Here is a 19653-nt window from a genome sequence, read left to right on the forward strand (position 1 = left end):
TCACATTACGTGACTTTTTGTTGTAAGGTATGTCAGATTTGCTGATTGCAGTCACTGATCTCATCAGTCCTCCATGTCAACTTACATGGCTGAAAATCACAGTCCATGTCACATTTAGTGACTGAGTGCCAATCTTTCAGCTCAGCCACGCTCGCTGTCCTTCTTCTAACAATCAATAGAGTGCTGCCTGATGGAGACGGTGTTGTACGGAGGGTTAACAGCAGCAATCTCTGCCCTTTATTTATTTTTTACATTCTGCTATGGCATGTAAAATACGAGACATCAGACAGAAGAGCTTCCCATTTATTTTTGAGGTCCACATCCCCTGTTCTGTACTGGCGCTGTGTTGAGGGTTAATAGCTGTGGTGTTTTCAGCCGCAGTCTTGGCCCCTTTTTTATTTTCTCCATTCTGTTTTAGTATATAATGAATGAGACATGAGATAGAGGAGCTTCTCTTCTATTTGTTAGGTTCCAAATACACGTGTTCTTAACTCCACATCGCTACATTCTATGCACTGGACTGAACACTCATTGGTTCTCAACACTCGCACACAAAGAGCCCGGCCCTCCAACCAAACAGAACCTCACAGCTGTTTGATGTTATCCAATCCAGTCACAGATCAGTCCATCTCAGTTGTTGGGTAATTTACTTTAGATGATCGACTTTACAGGTGCCCACCACCGACTGCCTCAGATTGTGTGAGTAAAAGCTACAACTGCAAGTTGCTAGAAAAATCATCTATTGTGACATGGCCTTTAATTTGAGTAGAATATAAATTTCAATAGTCATTTAGAGAATGGTATAATCCTTTACCCCTTGTGACCACACGGGGGCGCCCCTGAGTCCCAAGCCTCAGACCCAATAGTACTCCACATGACCCTGGTAAAAAAATAAAGTAATTTATTATAAACAGGTCACCAAATGTGCAATAAAAGACCAATTAGAAATAATCCAAACAAAGGTCTGTCTCTCTCTCTCTCTCGCATCTCTCCTTCTGCTCCTCCTTTGAGTGTTGCCCATTGCCTCCCGACTTGGACTCATCCAATAGGCTTCTTTTCAAGCCAAACCCAAGAATTCTTCTGGGGCCACACAGGGCGTATAGAAATTAGGGAGGCCCTCCCCTGTCAGAACTCTCTACCAGCACCTAGGGACAGGGTTGCATTTCCGGACTCCTATTCCCAAGCACCCTTGCGGGTGTCCCAACTGGGCTGCCACACAAGGACCGCTGACACCTGCTGTATGGGGGATGGAACTGCTCCCAACTCCTGGCTTCCGCTGATCCAAACAACATATTACTCGCATATAAATTGGGTCCTGAAACCTGAAAAATCGATCATAAAATTAGACCCCGACTTATACACCTGTTCAAAAATGTGACACTTAATTTTTTTTTTAACATCTTGCCTCCTCCAATCTCGCACCAGTTTCTCAGACACATCGAATTTTGTTGCAGCAGCACGGTTACCAATTTCTTTCGCCACTTCAACCACTTTTAATTTAAAACCACCTTCATATTTTCTTCTGATCAAACACTCCATCATAGATAAGGGATGCTGTTACGATAAAGGTGTTTGAGGGTGTGAGATACAAAAAACACAAATCAGTGCAAACATCACTTCAGAATATTTCGGGTATTACCGTGTGGTCACGTAGGCACCATACAGAGAGAGAGGTTAGGAGCACACGCTGATACAGCGCATTGATGTACCCTCATAGAAATAAAAGGCAGTGTGCTCCGTGGTTACTCTCTCTGGTGGGCGTTAGCATATCGTAATCTCTTGGCCCAATAGCATGTTTTCCGCATTCGATTTATACGACCGACATTATAAATTACTGGAAATTATACGGTAAGTCAAGCCCGCGGGAGAACTGGACAATAAGTTTTCTTGTTCCAGCTGGTCAACTGTCCTTCTGTTCTGGCCTCCCATTCGGGTAAGGAGCTGTCATTCCTTCCTGGCCAGGACGTCTGTTCTTAACATGTTGTAAGGTTTCTAAACTCATTTGGGACTCCCCCCCCCACCCAAAGGGAAGACACGCTGAAGAGCATCCAGAAGCGAGATTGCCGCGTCTGTGGAAGAGAGTTTATCAGTTGCCAGTGCAACCGCAGGGTCCCAGCGCTGCAGCGGCTCGCAGCTAAAGCAGAACCGAGTTCGTGGTCGCGCTATGAGAGCCTGCTGTTGATGGGTGTTGCAAGGAACATAATAAATGCAGGGGACAGGATTACTTGGCCATGACTGTGCCAGATTGCTGTGTCTGTGTATAGGAGAGTGACAGATCCCGCTACAATAAGTAACCGTGCTGTTCCTCTTTCAAGCTGAATAAAGCTGGCTTTGCTAAAGTACTGAGACTCAGCCTCGTGTTTTGGGGTCCAAGACAGGGACTCACACGTCACAATGTGATAGACCTTTCTCAGCTATATCTCTAACAACAGAGCACTAATTAGCCATTTAGGAACACAGCCCATCTGCCAGAATCATGAACTGTTAGACTGGCTTACAAAGAGAACGATGGCAGACAGTTTTCTGATTTAAAACATGGCTAGCTGCGTTGCTCCAAAGTATCCAAAACTATGCAGCGTCATCTTAGTTCAAAGAGTGATTAAAGCAGTAAGTGTGTCACAAAGGTATCACTCATGCATCCCATAATAAAGTTTAACCTTTGACAGGGCTTCTGTGTCCATTCAGCATTACTCTCGAGGGGCCAGAAAGCGCACGGCAATGTGTTATTTGAGCCAGGTCGGCACATAGCTGGCAGGCACTTGGAGCAGATGTTACTAGTTGACTAGACCCCAGGTCTACATGCATGGGAAAATGAAAATTACGAGCTGTTAATAGCCACACAAACGAAGAGGAAGAAAAAAAAATAGAAAGAATGAGACGCACAGTCCTTTATAGCCACTGCAGCAAAAGTTTCAATGAGCAGCTGGGTGCAGGGGGACTTCAAAAGCCCCCTGATATCTCATAAAAATGGCAGAGTCGGGCACATTTTCCCCTTCCTTTTGACAGTGCTGGGCACACGGCTTTACGATTCAGGGACCTCAGTGTGTTTTTGTGGACCTGCAACGTTACCCACAGCAGTCTTCTGTCAGGTCAGGTTGGGGAGCATGCACTGGTACAGCGTGTTGCCACCAGGGCAGACACGAGGTCCTGTTCCACCCTCCGGAAATGACCATCTATCAGGTGTTACGTGGGCGTCCCCTTGGCCTGGTCCAGCTGCTCGGCTCCTGGATCGAGCCCGATCACGCTTGGGGGTAGCCACGTGGCCGTACTGCCATAACTGACTCTCCCTCACAATGCAGGTGATGGGCCTCATTCTCTGCCTACCACTATTTCTGCCCGTATCTCAAAAATGGGCAATTAGATAACTGGTATGAGTTATAAGAGTATGGGTATGAGTGTGTGCCCACTCATTTAAGGGCAGACCCTTCAAGATTGGGTTCTGCGATGAATTCTTACTTACTGCTTCCACCCTTCACTAGTACTAAGATGATACTAAATTAAATAATGGTTAACCCCCTCCATTATTCACTCTACTCTACCTGTTGTGCTGCATAATCGTGTGCCTCCCTACCACATCAATACAAAAAGCAGTTCCCCTTTAAATTCTACAGCATGTTGAAACATGGAGGGGACCCCCGAGGAGTTTCTAGAATGTCAAAGAGTAGGTGCCAATGGAGTTTCCAACCTCATCAGAGAGTAGAATAACGAAGAGCTGAACTACCCATAACAAAATTCTTGAAATACTGGTACCGTATTGTTTTAAAAATTGTTTGTTTGCCACTTTTGCCATACTCATTTAATGCCTAACGCTAATCTGCACCTGAATGATTCCTCTCTCTGAGCAAAGGGGCTGAATACGATACAACAAAGACAAATGAAAATATTTGAAATGCATCTGTTCATCATGTCGGCCACACAGAGTATTGTACTCGCCCACCCAGACACTAAACCTACTCCTTTCATTTCCTCTTAAAGCCATTAACAACAGGCACAGCTCTTCTTCTGTTAGCAGAGTTTCATTGAGCGTATCCATTGTGGACTGTAGGGGGGGCTCCAGCTCCCTAAACACTCGACACAAACAGACACAGGCACAAGTCCAGCACAAATTAAGGCTTTTTTGTGGGAAACTCTTCTCTGAAGCACTTCCCACACCACAACCACAAGTATAAACAGAGCACAAAGTACACCAAGCAGCACACAGCAACCCTTTGTCTTCTCTGCCGCTGTTCCTCCTGGCAAAAGCTTCATCATCCTCCTCCCGACTCTCAGAGCTTCTTTTATGCAGCACCTGGGTACATTTCTGGTGTTCTGTAAGCGTGGTATGGTGGGAGCCTGACAAAGTAGGCCTCCACAGTCCCTGCAGCACCACCTGGTGGCACCCCCGGAATCCAACAGGGGGTTCTCCAATTCCAAGTGTGCCCTGTGGGAATCTGTAGCGCAGTAGCAACCAAGGGAGGGCTGCCACCTAGTGATCCGAGGGAGATAATGCCCTGTGCACGCTCTCTCCTCAGGTCCTTCCATTGAATAATTATGTAAACAATTCACTTCCTCTGCTGTATGCCACATTGAGCAAACACTGCTACCCACCGATTAGGAGAATATCGATGTGCCAATTGAACGGGGCACCGCAAATATAACTGTGTATTGGTAGCTGACAGCACTTTGGGTCTCAGACTACACGCAAGCTTAATGCAGTAAGTATGAATAGAATACAAGGAAAGAAGGTTTCAGAACTGGCCTGTCTCCATATAACGAAGAATATTTGATCGCGTTTGTGTCACATCGCAAGTCACGACACACTCACATACTGTGGGACTTTGTGTATCACAGAGAACCAGCTTAAACTTCTTATTCCAAGCTCTGTTTTAATGATGGATGAATTTCAGCTTGATACGACCAGACAGAGTGAAAAAAAGGCCACTCTTCCTATTTCTGCCATATGACGGATGCAGCGTTAGCTTTGTAGGCAATTCCTTCAGTCCCACACTGTCGGACCTTCAATGAACAGGCGTATGGCATCCCTAATCAATCCAATCAATTAAAGTGACCAGAGGTGGACACCAAACAAGGTGTAGAAACATCTCATTGATGACCATTAGGATGGGCTGCTCCTGAGCCAAACGTCAAGTGTCAAAGTAAAGGGTCTGCTTACTTGTGTCAAAGGGACATTTCTGTTTTTTTTATTTTTAATAAAACTTATAAAATCTTGTTTTAACCTTGTCCATCCAGGGGAATTGACTGTTGCTTAATGAGAACTAAAAAATGAATTTAAAACAATTTTAGCACAAAGCTGCAATATATAATAACATGTGAAGAAAGGCGAAGGGGTCCCACTCTGTGTGTCACTAGTCCACTGTCCCCATTTGTGCCCTGGAGCCTCAAAGTCACTGAATGTCCATTAATAAAGTCAGATGCGATGGGGGCTCCACATATTAGTTTTATCACGATGATTTCCTTACTCACCACCAGCACATTTCCGAGACCGCTAGAGTAGAAAATAATATAACAAGGTTCAACGGCTTTCAATTGTGACACGGAAAACCATCAATAGGCCAGCTACTTGATATCGACATAATGTGTGTAACGCCAGGTGAACGCATTAGGAAGCAAAATGAAAGCACTGAATTGTGAAGCGCTGACAGGTTGACAGATTTCTTGTAGGGTGAAAATTCAGGCTCTGCATCAGACAAAAGAAAGAAAGAAAGAAAGAAAGAAAGAAAGAAAGAAAGAAAGAAAGAAAGAAAGAAAAGACAAAGCATTTCATGCTGACTGATCTTTTTTGGATTTCATTTGTGTGCATGTCTGAAGTACCATGAGACAGAGCCCACTCCAGCCACCATATATATATATGGCTGGAATTGGCTCCAGCAGACCCCCGTGACCCTGTGTTCGGATTCAGTGGGTTGGAAAATGGATGGATGGATATATATAAGGTTGGAACTGTTGGAACCCACCCCGGACAGGAGTCTGGTTTATTGTAGGGCACATTATCACACACACACACACATACACACTGTTACATAATTAAGTTAAAAGTGAACCATTAGCCACGGGCTGATGTCATGTCCAGAGATGGTTGCTGCTTCCGTGATAATCTTTGGCCCACTTTGTGACTCTGATTTGGACTAAGTGGGTTCGAGAACATTACATTCGTTAATCAGCCCTGTCCAGTGTGGGGTTCTGCCCTAATGCTGCCAGGGATGGCTTTAGCCTCTCCGTGAACCTGAAATGGGTGAAGTGCCCCTGAGAATGTGTATGTAATAAGCCTAAAGCTTTATTCAAGCAGGATAAGCTTTCAGGACGTATGTCTATGAAATCAATGTTTCCACTCAACATCGGTTGATTTTTATCACTCATTGAAATACCCGGCATTGCCCGGGAGGAAAATAAAGTTGTTTTTTTTTTAATTGTTTAAGAAAAATATAATTGAAAAAAAAAACCACAACTTTAAAAAATAAAAATAAATGTATTCTTAAGTATGCAGCTTGGCTTGATTCCGCTAAATGTAACGGAGACGCTCGCTCTCAATCTTTGTGTAAATATCAATGATGAAATGATGAAACAGCTTATTTACTTATCTTATACATAATATAATAGATAGCCTATATTCATCAAACTTTAATCGCTGGATATGTTCAAGGAAATGAAAAAATGATGGGAAAAGCGAAGTCTTTATTACGTTTCTCTAACAGATTAATTTTTGTTTTGTAGTGTAGTAATACGTCTTTACATGCAGAATTTTTGACCACGAAAAAAAACGTCAATTAAAGTAATATTATTATTAGGTTGATGTAATTCTATTGCCACTACAACATTATTACAATAAGAATAATCCATCCATCCATCCATTTTACAACCTGCTGAATCCGAACACAGGGTCACGGGGGGCCTGCTGGAGCCAATCCCAGCCAACACAGGGCACAAGGCAGGAACCAATCCCGGGCAGGGTGCCAACCCACCGCAGACAATAAGAATAATGCAAGATGAAAATATAGTTAGCAAAAACAAACATTAAACGACAAACAAATAATACTATGGATTTTTCATGATAAAACTGTCGGTTGCTATTATGGAACACACCAGAAACGTTTTGAGAGTCAGCTTGATGATAAAATACATATAAGACCGCAAGATTGTTACAGTCTGCTTTATATATAAGATTTGTACGGGTTAAGATACGTATCACTACCTGATTTGGACCAGAAACCTGATTTGGACAACACACACAGAAAAATACGCCGTTTTATGGCAGTTGCCCAATTTGGACAATGCATGCGCAAGATCGTTTTTAAGTTAGTGTAAAATTAATTATTTTCATTATGTAATTGTAAGTCTGGGCGGCACGGTGGCGCAGTGGGTAGCGCTGCTGCCTCGCAGTTGGGAGATCTGGGGACCTGGGTTCGATTCCCGGGTCTTCCCTGCGTGGAGTCTGCGTGGGTTTCCTCCGGGTGCTCCGGTTTCCTCCCACAGTCCAAAGACATGCAGGTTAGGTGGATTGGCGATTCTAAATTGGCCCTAGTGTGTGCTTGGTGTGTGCTTGGTGTTTGTGTGTGTCCTGCGGTGGGTTGGCACCCTGCCCAGGATTGTTTTCTGCCTTGTGCCCTGTGTTGGCTGGGATTGGCTCCGGCAGGCCCCCGTGACCCTGTGTTCGGATTCAGCGGGTTGGAAAATGGATGGATGGATGGAATTGTAAGTCTGCTCATATAAGTTTATTTTTTGTACATGAGGTAACGACTAGAAATTGGTTAGTGGCGATAAAGAAGTAGTTTAGTTTGTGCGCCTTTGTAACTGAACGAGACTGTGTCTCTCTTCTCTGATGCTGAGAATGCAGTAACAGAACTGGCACTCTGCAAGTTGTAATTTGTGTGTTCAGGTGGTATTTGTAATGATATATTGGCCTTTTTAATATTCTAGTTTCACTCTTTCGATAAGGCATTGTTGAAGTTGTAAAAACACCTCGTAAAAGAATATCGTAAAACAATAACGGAAATTCCATAGCTTTGCTGTGCATGCGTTGTCCAAATCAGGTTGCTGGTCCAAATTGGGTAATGACAGTACATCTATAAAAATTTAAATAACCATACATGTCTTGTATGGTTATGTAATGTCGTCCCCTCACAACAGCTGCAGGTGCTGCAGCTACGTAGCCATTGGTCTTCTCCAGTGCCCGAAGTGGATCTATGTGCCATAAGTGCCGGAACTCTCAGTTTAGGATTGATTTATTCGCACGAGTAGGTGGGGCCTCCCTCTGTGGAGTTTCAACTGGCATGATACACTGACGTTACATTAAAGATGGGGACAGGACCACCTTGGTGTTTTGAGCACCGCAATAAGGTAACACAAACAGCAGCAACAACTTATTTTTTTGTATTGCCCTCATCACTGAGTGTAAACGCAGAGTACTGTGAACAATTCTCAGTTAAATTACCACCACAAATTATATAAATATAGAACTGGTACACATATAAATGCAGATTTGTTAAAATACACAAGGATCAAGGTAGAATCTAATTAAACATAAATGGAAACCAACAACGTCTGTCCATCCATTAATTGATGACCTCTGATAAGTTCATAACAGAGGAAATTAAAATTGTAAAAGAGAAAGTCAAAAGCAAAGTCACAGTTCTGGAAACCTCGGCCAACAGGCCGCCTGCCGGCTCCTGGGTGTCTATAGTGGAGTCTGTGCTGGCCGTCCAATCCGATGACAGAATGGGATCGAAGAGCCTTGGGGTCATTAGAAATTCCAGATGTGTGCCAGTCCACTCGTAATGACTACCGCTACACGGTTGCTAATAACTGAGGAGCAGTGGAACTCTGTTCCATTGCGTACTTCAAGCTCTGCTTCTCCCCATCACAAGCTCTTTGTCTTGTCCACTTGACCATCACGTTATGAAGTGGTTCAATGTGGGTCACGCAAGTTCTTTGACTGCCTCCATTTTATTCCACGGAAACTTCTAAAATCCCAGGGTAAATGAATCTTTTCACAGTAAAGGACATAATTTTACTGGTATGTCGATTCACACAGGACTAGTTTAACCGGTGGTTATTTTTTTACGGACTTTTTATAGATGGTAATGTTTACTGAGATGTGAACACCATGAGTAAAAAGTTACTGACATGAGCGATTTGGAGAGGAGTCCAGCATTAATAATTACTTTACCCCACCTTGTGGAGTAACATTAACCCCTTCGGGCTTCGGGTGAATATCTTTGGGATGAAGGAGAAAATTCTAATACCTTGAAAAATTAAGCAGGGGGTGTGAGGAGAATGTGCTAATTCCACAGAGATGGGGCTGAGATTTGAACCCAGTGATCTGGGGCCTCACCTGTAAAGCATTCCATGAAATCAAGCGTGAAAATATGCACATACTAAAAACAGGAAAATGTGTATGCCAAAACAAAAAAATCAGATTTATAAAACTTGGCGTATGCACATTTTTATGCAGTTTACTCTAAATTGTAAATTATAAATCACAATCACCTTGTAAATATGAGGAGAGAAACATGTATCGAAAGCCGTCATGAAACGTTTTCACAATTTACCCTAAATTGTAAATTATAAATCACAATCGCATTGTAAATATGTGTAGAGAAATGTGCGTCAAACGCCACCCTGAAATTTTTACAAAATTTACCCTAAATTGTAAATTATAAATCACAATCACCTTGTAAATATGAGGAGAGAAATATGTATTGAAAGCCGCCTTGAAACTTTTACGCAATTTACCCTAAATTGTAAAATATAAGTCACAATCGCCTTGGAAATATGTGTAGAGAAATGTGCGTCAAACGCCACCCTGAAATTTTTACAAAATTTACCCTAAATTGTAAATTATAAATCACTATTGCCTTATAAATATGAGGAGAGAAACGTGTATCGAAAGCCGCCTTGAAACTTTTACACAATTTACCCTAAATTGTAAATTATAAATCACTATCGCCTTGTAAATATGTATACAGAAATGGGCATTGAACACCACTCTGAAGTTTGTACGCAATTTACCCTAAATTGTAAAATATAAGTCACAATTGCCTTGTAAATATGTGTAGAGAAACTTGCATCAAATGCTGCCCTGAAATTTTTACACAATTTACCCTAAACCGTAAATTATAAATCACAATCGCCTTGTATATATGTGTAGAGAAATGTGCGTCAAACGCCACCCTGAAATTTTTACACAATTTACCCTAAACTGTAAATTATAAATCACAATCGCCTTGCAAATACAGTGGTGTGAAAAACTATTTGCCCCCTTCCTGATTTCTTATTCTATTGCATGTTTGTCACACAAAATGTTTTTGATCATCAAACACATTTAACCATTAGTCAAATATAACACAAGTAAACACAAAATGCAGTTTGTAAATGGTGGTTTTTATTATTTAGGGAGAAAAAAAAATCCAAACCTACATGTCCCTGTGTGAAAAAGTAATTGCCCCCTGAACCTAATAACTGGTTGGGCCACCCTTAGCAGCAATAACTGCAATCAAACGTTTGTGATAACTTGCAATGAGTCTTTTACAGCGCTCTGGAGGAATTTTGGCCCACTCATCTTTGCAAAATTGTTGTAATTCAGCTTTATTTGAGGGTTTTCTAGCATGAACCGCCTTTTTAAGGTCATGCCATAGCATCTCAATTGGATTCAGGTCAGGACTTTGACTAGGCCACTCCAAAGTCTTCATTTTGTTTTTCTTCAGCCATTCAGAGGTGGATTTGCTGGTGTGTTTTGGGTCATTGTCCTGTTGCAGCACCCAAGATCGCTTCAGCTTGAGTTGACGAACAGATGGCCGGACATTCTCCTTCAGGATTTTTTGGTAGACAGTAGAATTCATGGTTCCATCTATCACAGCAAGCCTTCCAGGTCCTGAAGCAGCAAAACAACCTCAGACCATCACACTACCACCACCATATTTTACTGTTGGTATGATGTTCTTTTTCTGAAATGCTGTGTTCCTTTTACGCCAGATGTAACGGGACATTTGCCTTCCAAAAAGTTCAACTTTTGACTCATCAGTCCACAAGGTATTTTCCCAAAAGTCTTGGCAATCATTGAGATGTTTCTTAGCAAAATTGAGACGAGCCCTAATGTTCTTTTTGCTTAACAGTGGTTTGCGTCTTGGAAATCTGTCATGCAGGCCGTTTTGCCCAGTCTCTTTCTTTTGGTGGAGTCGTGAACACTGACCTTAATTGAGGCAAGTGAGGCCTGCAGTTCTTTAGACGTTTTCCTGGGGTCTTTTGTGACCTCTCGGATGAGTCGTCTCTGCGCTCTTGGGGTAATTTTGGTCGGCCGGCCACTCCTGGGAAGGTTCACCACTGTTTCATGTTTTTGCCATTTGTGGATAATGGCTCTCACTGTGGTTCGCTGGAGTCCCAAAGCTTTAGAAATGGCTTTATAACCTTTACCAGACTGATAGATCTCAATTACTTCTGTTCTCATTTGTTCCTGAATTTCTTTGGATCTTGGCATGATGTCTAGCTTTTGAGGTGCTTTTGGTCTACTTCTCTGTGTCAGGCAGCTCCTATTTGAGTGATTTCTTGATTGAAACAGGTGTGGCAGTAATCAGGCCTGGGGGTGGCTATGGAAATTGAACTCAGGCGTGATACACCACAGTTAGGTTATTTTTTAACAAGGGGGCAATTACTTTTTCACACAGGGCCATGTAGGTTTGGATTTTTTTTCTCCCTAAATAATAAACACCATCATTTAAAAACTGCATTTTGTGTTTACTTGTGTTATATTTGACTAATGGTTAAATGTGTTTGATGATCAGAAACATTTTGTGTGACAAACATGCAAAAGAATAAGAAATCAGGAAGGGGGCAAATAGTTTTTCACACCACTGTATGTATACAGAAACATGCATCGAACGCCACTTTGAAATTTGTACGCAATTTACCCTAAATTTTAAATTATAAATCACAATCTCCTTGTAAATATGTGTAGAGAAACTTCCGTCAAACACCGCCCTGATATGTTTACACAATTTACCCTAAACTGTAAATTATAAATTACAATCACCTTGTAAATATGAGGAGAGAAATGTGCGTCAAACGCCACCCTGAAATTTTTACACAATTTACCCTAAATTGTAAATTATAAATTACAATCACCTTGTAAATATGAGGAGAGAAACGTGCATCAAATGCTGCTCTGAAATTTTTACAAAATTTACCCTGAATTGTAAATTATAAATCACAATCGCCTTGTAAATATGTGTAGAGAAATGTGCGTCAAACGCCACCCTGAAATTTTTACACAATTTACCCTAAATTGTAAATTATAAATTACAATCACCTTGTAAATATGAGGAGAGAAACGTGCATCAAATGCTGCTCTGAAATTTTTACAAAATTTACCCTGAATTGTAAATTATAAATCACAATCGCCTTGTAAATATGTGTAGAGAAATGTGCGTCAAACGCCACCCTGAAATTTTTACACAATTTACTCTAAAATGTAAATTATAAATCACAATCGCCTTGTAAATATGTATACAGAAATATGCATCGAACGCCACTCTGAAATTTGTACGCAATTTACCCTAAATTTTAAATTATAAATCACAATTGCCTTGTAAAAATGTATACAGAAACATGCATCAATTATAAATTACAATCGCCTTGTAAATATGTGTAGAGAAATGTGCGTCAAATGCCACCCTAAAATTTTTACACAATTTACCCTAAATTTTAAATTATAAATCACAATCGACTTGTAAGTATGTGTACAGAAACGTACGTTGAACGCCGCCCTGAAGCATCCATATATGGAGCATGTTAATCAACCTCATACATATGCAATCATGATGCTGCAGAATTTCATTGGCTAGTAGAGCAGACCCCCACCTGATGCATTGAGACCCCGTCCCCTGTGTTCAGGAGTATCTTGCTGAGGGTGCGAAATCATGGGCAGCATTATAGTGCCTCTCATTTGTGTTCTGGAGGTCCGCGAAAGGCTTAATGCACCAGCGTCTGGGTGGGTAGCCGCTATTACCTCGTAATAACACGATTGCTGATACAACAAATAGTATAGAACATATGAAAAGAGTGAGGTCTGCGAAAGCTACATTGCCTCAAGATAAATGAATCACGGGTTGGCCCACACCATGGAGATGTGATGTTTGTCAGCCTCTTCACACATGACCTGCGTGTTAATGGAATGTAATAGGTTATAGTAAGTTAACCAAAGCAGCGTTATTCTTGCTCGGTGCTCTTTATTGCAAGTAAATTGATTACATTTGGAGAACTGGATGCTACTGCAAATTACCATTTTATGTTGGCAAAAATATGTTTTGTTTAATGTAAGTGCATCCAAATCACATAAAAACTGGATGTAGTGCCTCCGCAGTCAGCTAATGGCTACCAGCCTGGCGGGCATGACGGAGTGAAGCTTGACGGAGATATTCTTGACCCGTTGGCCAGTCCCCTGAGAGGTGTAGCTGATAAAAAATTGCTGAAAAACCAAAAAAGTGAAATTGTGCAGCACTGACTGTCTAAAAGGGAACTGAAGTACAGTCTGTGCTTCATATTCAACGCTCTTCAGGTTTAATATGCTTGTCATGTTAAGACACATTATAATAATGGCTCAGTGATACAAATTATTATAATTCTTTGAATTCCATGAATGAACTCCGTGAATTATTATAATTCATATCACAGAGCCATTATTACAATATATTTTATTATTATATTATATTAATGCATGCTAGTCGTCATTTAGCTGGTTTGGCTGCATTTCCCTGCTTTATCAAAGGGGTCGTCGTTTCTCGCTTTCTCCGAAACCTTGCGCATGCATGGGGCAGAGTTGCTGTAAATATAAGCTCATTTACCGGTCAAGTTTTACTTTATAAATCCCGAGGTTTGCGAGGGAAGTTGCACACACACATTTCAAGGCTCTTTTTTGTGCGTACACAAACTTTATAAATGAGGACCCTGGACTTGAGAAGTTACAGTATTCCAAAATTGTGGCAGCCACACCAAAAAGTATAACGATCATATCATACGGCGTTGGAATTTCCGTTATCTCAAGAGTTAATAACATACCAGAGGTAACTGATAACAACCGCTCATCACGTCCCTCTTAAAGTGCTTATTGTGAAGAAGGTGCAGCATATTCTGCTGACAGCTGAGAAATTGATCATTTATGATAATGCAGGGTCTGCCAGAGCTAAAAACCCTTAGAGACAACCCTGAAGGCACATGCATATTAAAAAGGCCCAGTCTCAAAGCAGCTGAGTCAAAAGATGCTCGTCTTCATTAAAGTTTGAAAAGTTTTAAAAGGCCTGGAGTGGCATTCCATCCATCCATCCATCCATCCATTTTCTTAATAGATCAGGGTCTCTGGCAGCTACAGCCTATCACGGTTCACAATGGGGGCAAAACTGGAAGCAGTTCTTGAAGGGGTGCCAATCCAACGTAAGACACATTACACACCAGGGTAAGAAATCTGACAAACAAGAAGAGACTATCGAGTCCATCCATTTGTTTAACTAATAGCTAAGCTGTCCCACCATCTCACCCAATTATATCTTACAGGTTGTCAAGGTCAGGGCCGTCTTAACGCTATGGGCACTGGCCGGGGGCACCAGGAGCATAGGGGCCCACGATATTTCTGATGCCTATGTGTCAAAACAGGGTCTCCAGTGCACTACTTTGCCTGGGGGGCCTATGATGCTGGTAAAAAGGCCCTGGTCAGGGCTTCTGCTCCAACTCCATGTCTTGGTAGTGTGCTTCAGATTGCCACAACTTGTTGCATAAAGAAGCGTTTCTAGTCTTCATTCAGTCTTGTGCTTTTGCTGAGCTGGGACCTGTGTCATACTTGTGGGAAACAGGGGAAAGCGTTTCCCACAAGGAAAAAGGAAAAAATTAAAAAGCATGTGTGCTTAACTTGTGTCCCCCCCATCAGTCTGTGTCAGGTTTGGGTGGCAGGTGCGCCCTCTGCAGGCCACAACACATTAGGGTGTACACCCCTTGACATTTAAGCCATTTGAAAAAAATGAATCCCTGATACATTCACTCTTTTTGTTCTGCACTCCCCTTGCAATGTTCACTTGGGACGAGCCTGAGCGAGCCAGTGGCTGAATACCTAGATCGCAGGAATCATCGGGTCCTTTCATCGGATTGGCTGGCCCAGCACTGACTCGGCTGTGGAGTGGCCAATAGGGGGAGGCAGCTTGATGAATGAGGTCTCCAGGACTCTGAACAAACCCAAATCGTATTATGTGATATCATCTACTGTTAAATTCTGCTCTGTACTTGTTACATTTCTATTGCACTATTACATATTGTTTTGAGGATTACTTGTGTTCTGTTCTGTGTTTATTATTTTGTACTGACCTCCTTCTTTTTGACACTCACTGCACGCCCAGCCTACCTGGAAAGGGGACTCTCTCTGAACTGCCTTTCCCAAGGTTTCTTCTAAGGTTTTTTTGGGAGTTTTTCCTTGTCTTTTTAGAGAGTCAAGGCTGGGGGGCTGTCAAGAGGCAGGGCATGTTAAAGCCCACTCCTTGTGTGATTTTGGGCAATATAAAAATAAATTGTATTGTATTGTATTGTATCTGTGTGTCAGCACATTATTGAAAGTAATCAGAGCCAGACCCGAATATGAGAGATAATACAACAAAAATGGAATTCTCCTGAGAAATCTATTTGAAAATGTAGGCATACCAAATTCTGGCTTTGGATTTAAATCCCACTGGGGTCGCTGTTTATGTGGATGTATATGTGCAATATTTTAAATCTCTTATGCTTTTTTTTTTTTACCGCTTTCTGCTAACCTCTCCTTTGAGGGTTTTTAAAAAAAATACACTAACTGAAAGCGTTAATCATAATTAAGTGAGCACTTTCATGGAGGACAATGAGATATTTTGAGTCGGCCTGCACTGCACATGTTATCGGCACGTCGTCATAACAACAAGCCCCTAATCTGCGGCTCATTTCATTCATCACCTCTAATGTTGCTTCCAGTTGCAGGAAATGACGACTTCAGATATCTGGGGGTCCCACGCCTGTCACCTTCCTGAAATGACTGACCTGCTTTGAGGCTGCAATGGGCTTCCACCATAACAAACGCTTGTGAAATTTTAGGCTTTCACAATAAAACTACAGCATGGTTTTTTTTTTTTTTTTTTTTTAATATTTATAAATTTTTATTGTAATCATTCCATACAAATAGATCAATTTATAACCAAACAAAATTGAAGACAAATCAAACCCCACCCCTGAGAAGGAGAGCTTAGCCAAATGAGAATTGCTTAGGGATTTTTAATAAGGCAACAATAAACAAAAGAAAGGGAGAAATATATATAGGTAAATAAGAAATGGAGAAGGGAATTAAATGCGGTAATAGTTATTTCTCTTATTCTAAAATAATATTGATTAGATTTTTTCAAATTTCAAATAATATAAAACATTGGTTTCCCACTGACTTATCAGAGGAGAGTTAGGATTCTTCCAATTTAACAGAATACGTCTGCGTGCCAAAAGGTGTAGTGAATGCAATCACCGTGTGCTTGTCCTTCTCCACTTCAAGTCCGTCTGGAAGAACACCGAACAGAACTGTTAATGGGTTAGGAGGGATTGTGACCCCAAGGCTGTCTGAAAGGCACTTAAAAATTTTTGTCCAAAACGCTGTTAGTTTGGTGCAGGCCCAGAACATGTGACCCAGTGAGGCAGGAGCTTGGTTGCAGCGTTCGCAGGTTGGATCCTGCCCTGGAAACATTTTGGACAGTTTTAAGCGAGACAGATGAGCTCGATATATAATTTTTAGTTGAATAATTTGATGTTTTGTGCATATGGAGCTCGAGTGAATTCTCTGCTTTGCTACCTTCCACTCCTTTTCTGATATATTGATTAAGAGATCTTCTTCCCAATGTCCTCTAGGATCTTTGAAAGGTAGGGACTCTAATAAGATTTTATATATTGCGGAAATGGTGTTTAATTCCTCGAAATTGAGCAGTATTTTTTCCAGCATTGTGGAGGGTACGAGGTGAGGAAATTCGGGCAGTTTCTGTTTAACAAAATTTCTAATTTGAAGATAGTGAAAGAAATGTGTAGTTGGGAGGTTGAATTTTGAACGTAATTGTTCAAAAGATGCAAATATGTTGTCTATATAAAGATCTCTGCGCATTTTAATCCCAAAACTTTTCCAGGTATTAAAAACTGGATATACTTGCGAAGGTTGAGAGAGGTGGTTCTCTTGCAGAGGTGCCACTGATAAAAGATTTTCCATCTTAAAATGCTTTCTAAGTTGGCTCCATATTCTGAGTGAGTAAAGCACAATTGGGTTATTAGTATATTTGCGATAACTTTCATTTATTGGAGAGCAGAGCAGGGAATATAAAGAAGTACTACAGGATTTTACTTCTATTGCGGACCAAGCCTGTGTATGTTCATTTATTTGTGTCCAGGTTTTTATGGCTTGTATGTTTGCTGCCCAGTAATAAAACTGAAAATTAGGTAAAGCCATGCCACCTTCTGCCTGAGGTCTTTGTAGGGTCGCTCTTCGGATACGTGGGTGTTTTGAGTTCCAAATGAACGAGGTTATTGTTGAATCTAACTGTTTAAAAAATGATTTATTGATATATATTGGAATGTTTTGAAATAAAAAGAGAAGTTTAGGAAGGATATTCATCTTAACAATGTTAATTCTTCCGGCTAGAGTGAGATGAAGGGTTGACCAGCACGGTTTTCTGAATAGATTGATGGATACAATGAGGGGTTTGCCTCAAGTTCACAGATCTATTTTTATTATCATTATAACAATATACAGAATATTCCCATAGAGCTGGCGGGGTTGTGGCGAGAAAAGTGAGCAGGAGCAACATCCCCTAGTATATTTATATATACTGTATATATATATATATTGTGGAGGTTGGCACGGACACAGACAGGCAGACACGTTCATGTCACCCAACACACGTTTATTTTCCATTACGTACAGTGCTCACAAACCCCACAGTCCCCAAAGTCCTGGCCACACAACACAATGCCTTTCTCTTCAGGCCGCCTCCTTGTCCTCCTCCTCCTCCGACGTCGTCCTACTTCCACCCGACTATTGTCCATCTCTGAAGGGAGGCGGCCCCTTTAAATAAGAACCCGGATGTGCTCCAGGTGTGTTCCCGGTAATCTCCCACCGACACGCCCCAGTGTGGCGGAAGTGCTGGCTGTCTCCCCGGAAGCACTCCGGGTGTCCATGTTCCTCTTCCCCCCAGCACTTCCTGGTGTGGCGGAAGTGTTGAGGTCCAGGGTCCTCCAGGTATTGGGGTTCCCCTGGCGGTGACCATGGGTCCCTACAGGGTAGAGCTTCCCAGCTCTGTACCCGCGGCCCCCAGGGCGGTCGCCCCCTCGAGGTCTGGAGGAGGCACAAGCCCTCCTCCGATCTTCTTGGGTGTCCCGGCTGGATAGCACCCCCATCCGGGTACCTGGGGACCTAGGTTCGCTTCCCGGGTCCTCCCTGCGTGGAGTTTGCATGTTCTCCCCGTGTCTGTGTGGGTTTCCTCCGGGCGCTCCGGTTTCCTCCCACAGTCCAAAGACATGCAGGTTAGGTGGATTGGCAATTCTAAATTGGCCCTAGTGTGTGCTTGGTGTGTGGGTGAGTTTGTGTGTGTCTTGCAGTGAGTTGGCACCCTGCCCGGGATTGGTTCCTGCCTTGTGCCCTGTGTTGGCTGGGATTGGCTCCAGCAGACCCCCGTGACCCTGTGTTTGAATTCAGCAGGTTGGATAATGGATGGATGGATATATATATATATATATATATATATATATATATACACACACACATATATAAGTCAAAAAATACAATGAGAACATGACACATGTTACACCCTTATTGGGGCTCGTCAGGTGTACCCCCTTATGGGGATTGAGCCTCACTTGTCAGCACCTGAGGTGAAGCCTCTGATGTTGCTCTATGGTGGCTGGTTCGCTTATTTGGCAGGGTGACGTCTGAGGTTATATATATTATGACGTGTCAGTCGGTGTCTTGCACCCAAAAGACGAGGCTGAATCTTAATTTTATTCCACTCGAAACAGGAACAGCACAGTTATTTATTGCAGCGGGATCTACCATTCTACTATACACAGACACAGCAAACAGGCAGGCTCGGGGGTGCCAGGTTAGTGGCCAAGTTATAATGTTGCCCACATTACCCATCGTGCGACTGTTTCAGTGGAGCTTTGAATGTGCAGTTTCCACGGCAAGGGCCAAGCAACACTCAACAGACGCGGCAGTCGTGCTTCTGCATATCGTCCCATTGGGGAGGGTCTCAAAAGGGTTCAGAAGTCCCACTATATATACAGTATACTGTATAAATACTGTATATAAACTTCCACCTGCAGCTAAAGTCACTTCAGTACACGAGCAATTCGCCACGCTAGTGTTTAGATCTGGCAGTGCCATGCTGACGGTATATGTGCCCAAAAAGAAGAAGCCTTCGATTTCAGTCAGTGCTGTAAGTGCTTGTGTAAAGTTTTGCTACTTGTAAAAGATATCACTGAAGGGGTGTAAGCAAACACACAAACGCTGGTGAATGATGTTTTCTTGGTAACTTGTTGTCACTTGAATTTTTTGTTATTCAGTTTTCTTCTTTAACAAAAGCACACTTGTTTCGTTATACCTTTGCAAAAGAGACAAATGCCATCAACTCAGAG

At 42.1% G+C, this 19653-nt stretch overlaps 1 protein-coding gene across 3 annotated transcripts in view; it reads right to left on the minus strand.

Annotated features, from left to right (window-relative positions):
- The window catches only part of LOC114664049 (CMP-N-acetylneuraminate-beta-galactosamide-alpha-2,3-sialyltransferase 1-like), a 400960-nt gene that overhangs the window by 162744 nt on the left and 218563 nt on the right, over positions 1–19653 (minus strand). The window lies entirely within an intron of this gene.

Source organism: Erpetoichthys calabaricus, chromosome 13, assembly GCF_900747795.2.
Source record: "Erpetoichthys calabaricus chromosome 13, fErpCal1.3, whole genome shotgun sequence".
NCBI classification, from domain to species: Eukaryota; Metazoa; Chordata; class Cladistia; order Polypteriformes; family Polypteridae; genus Erpetoichthys; species Erpetoichthys calabaricus.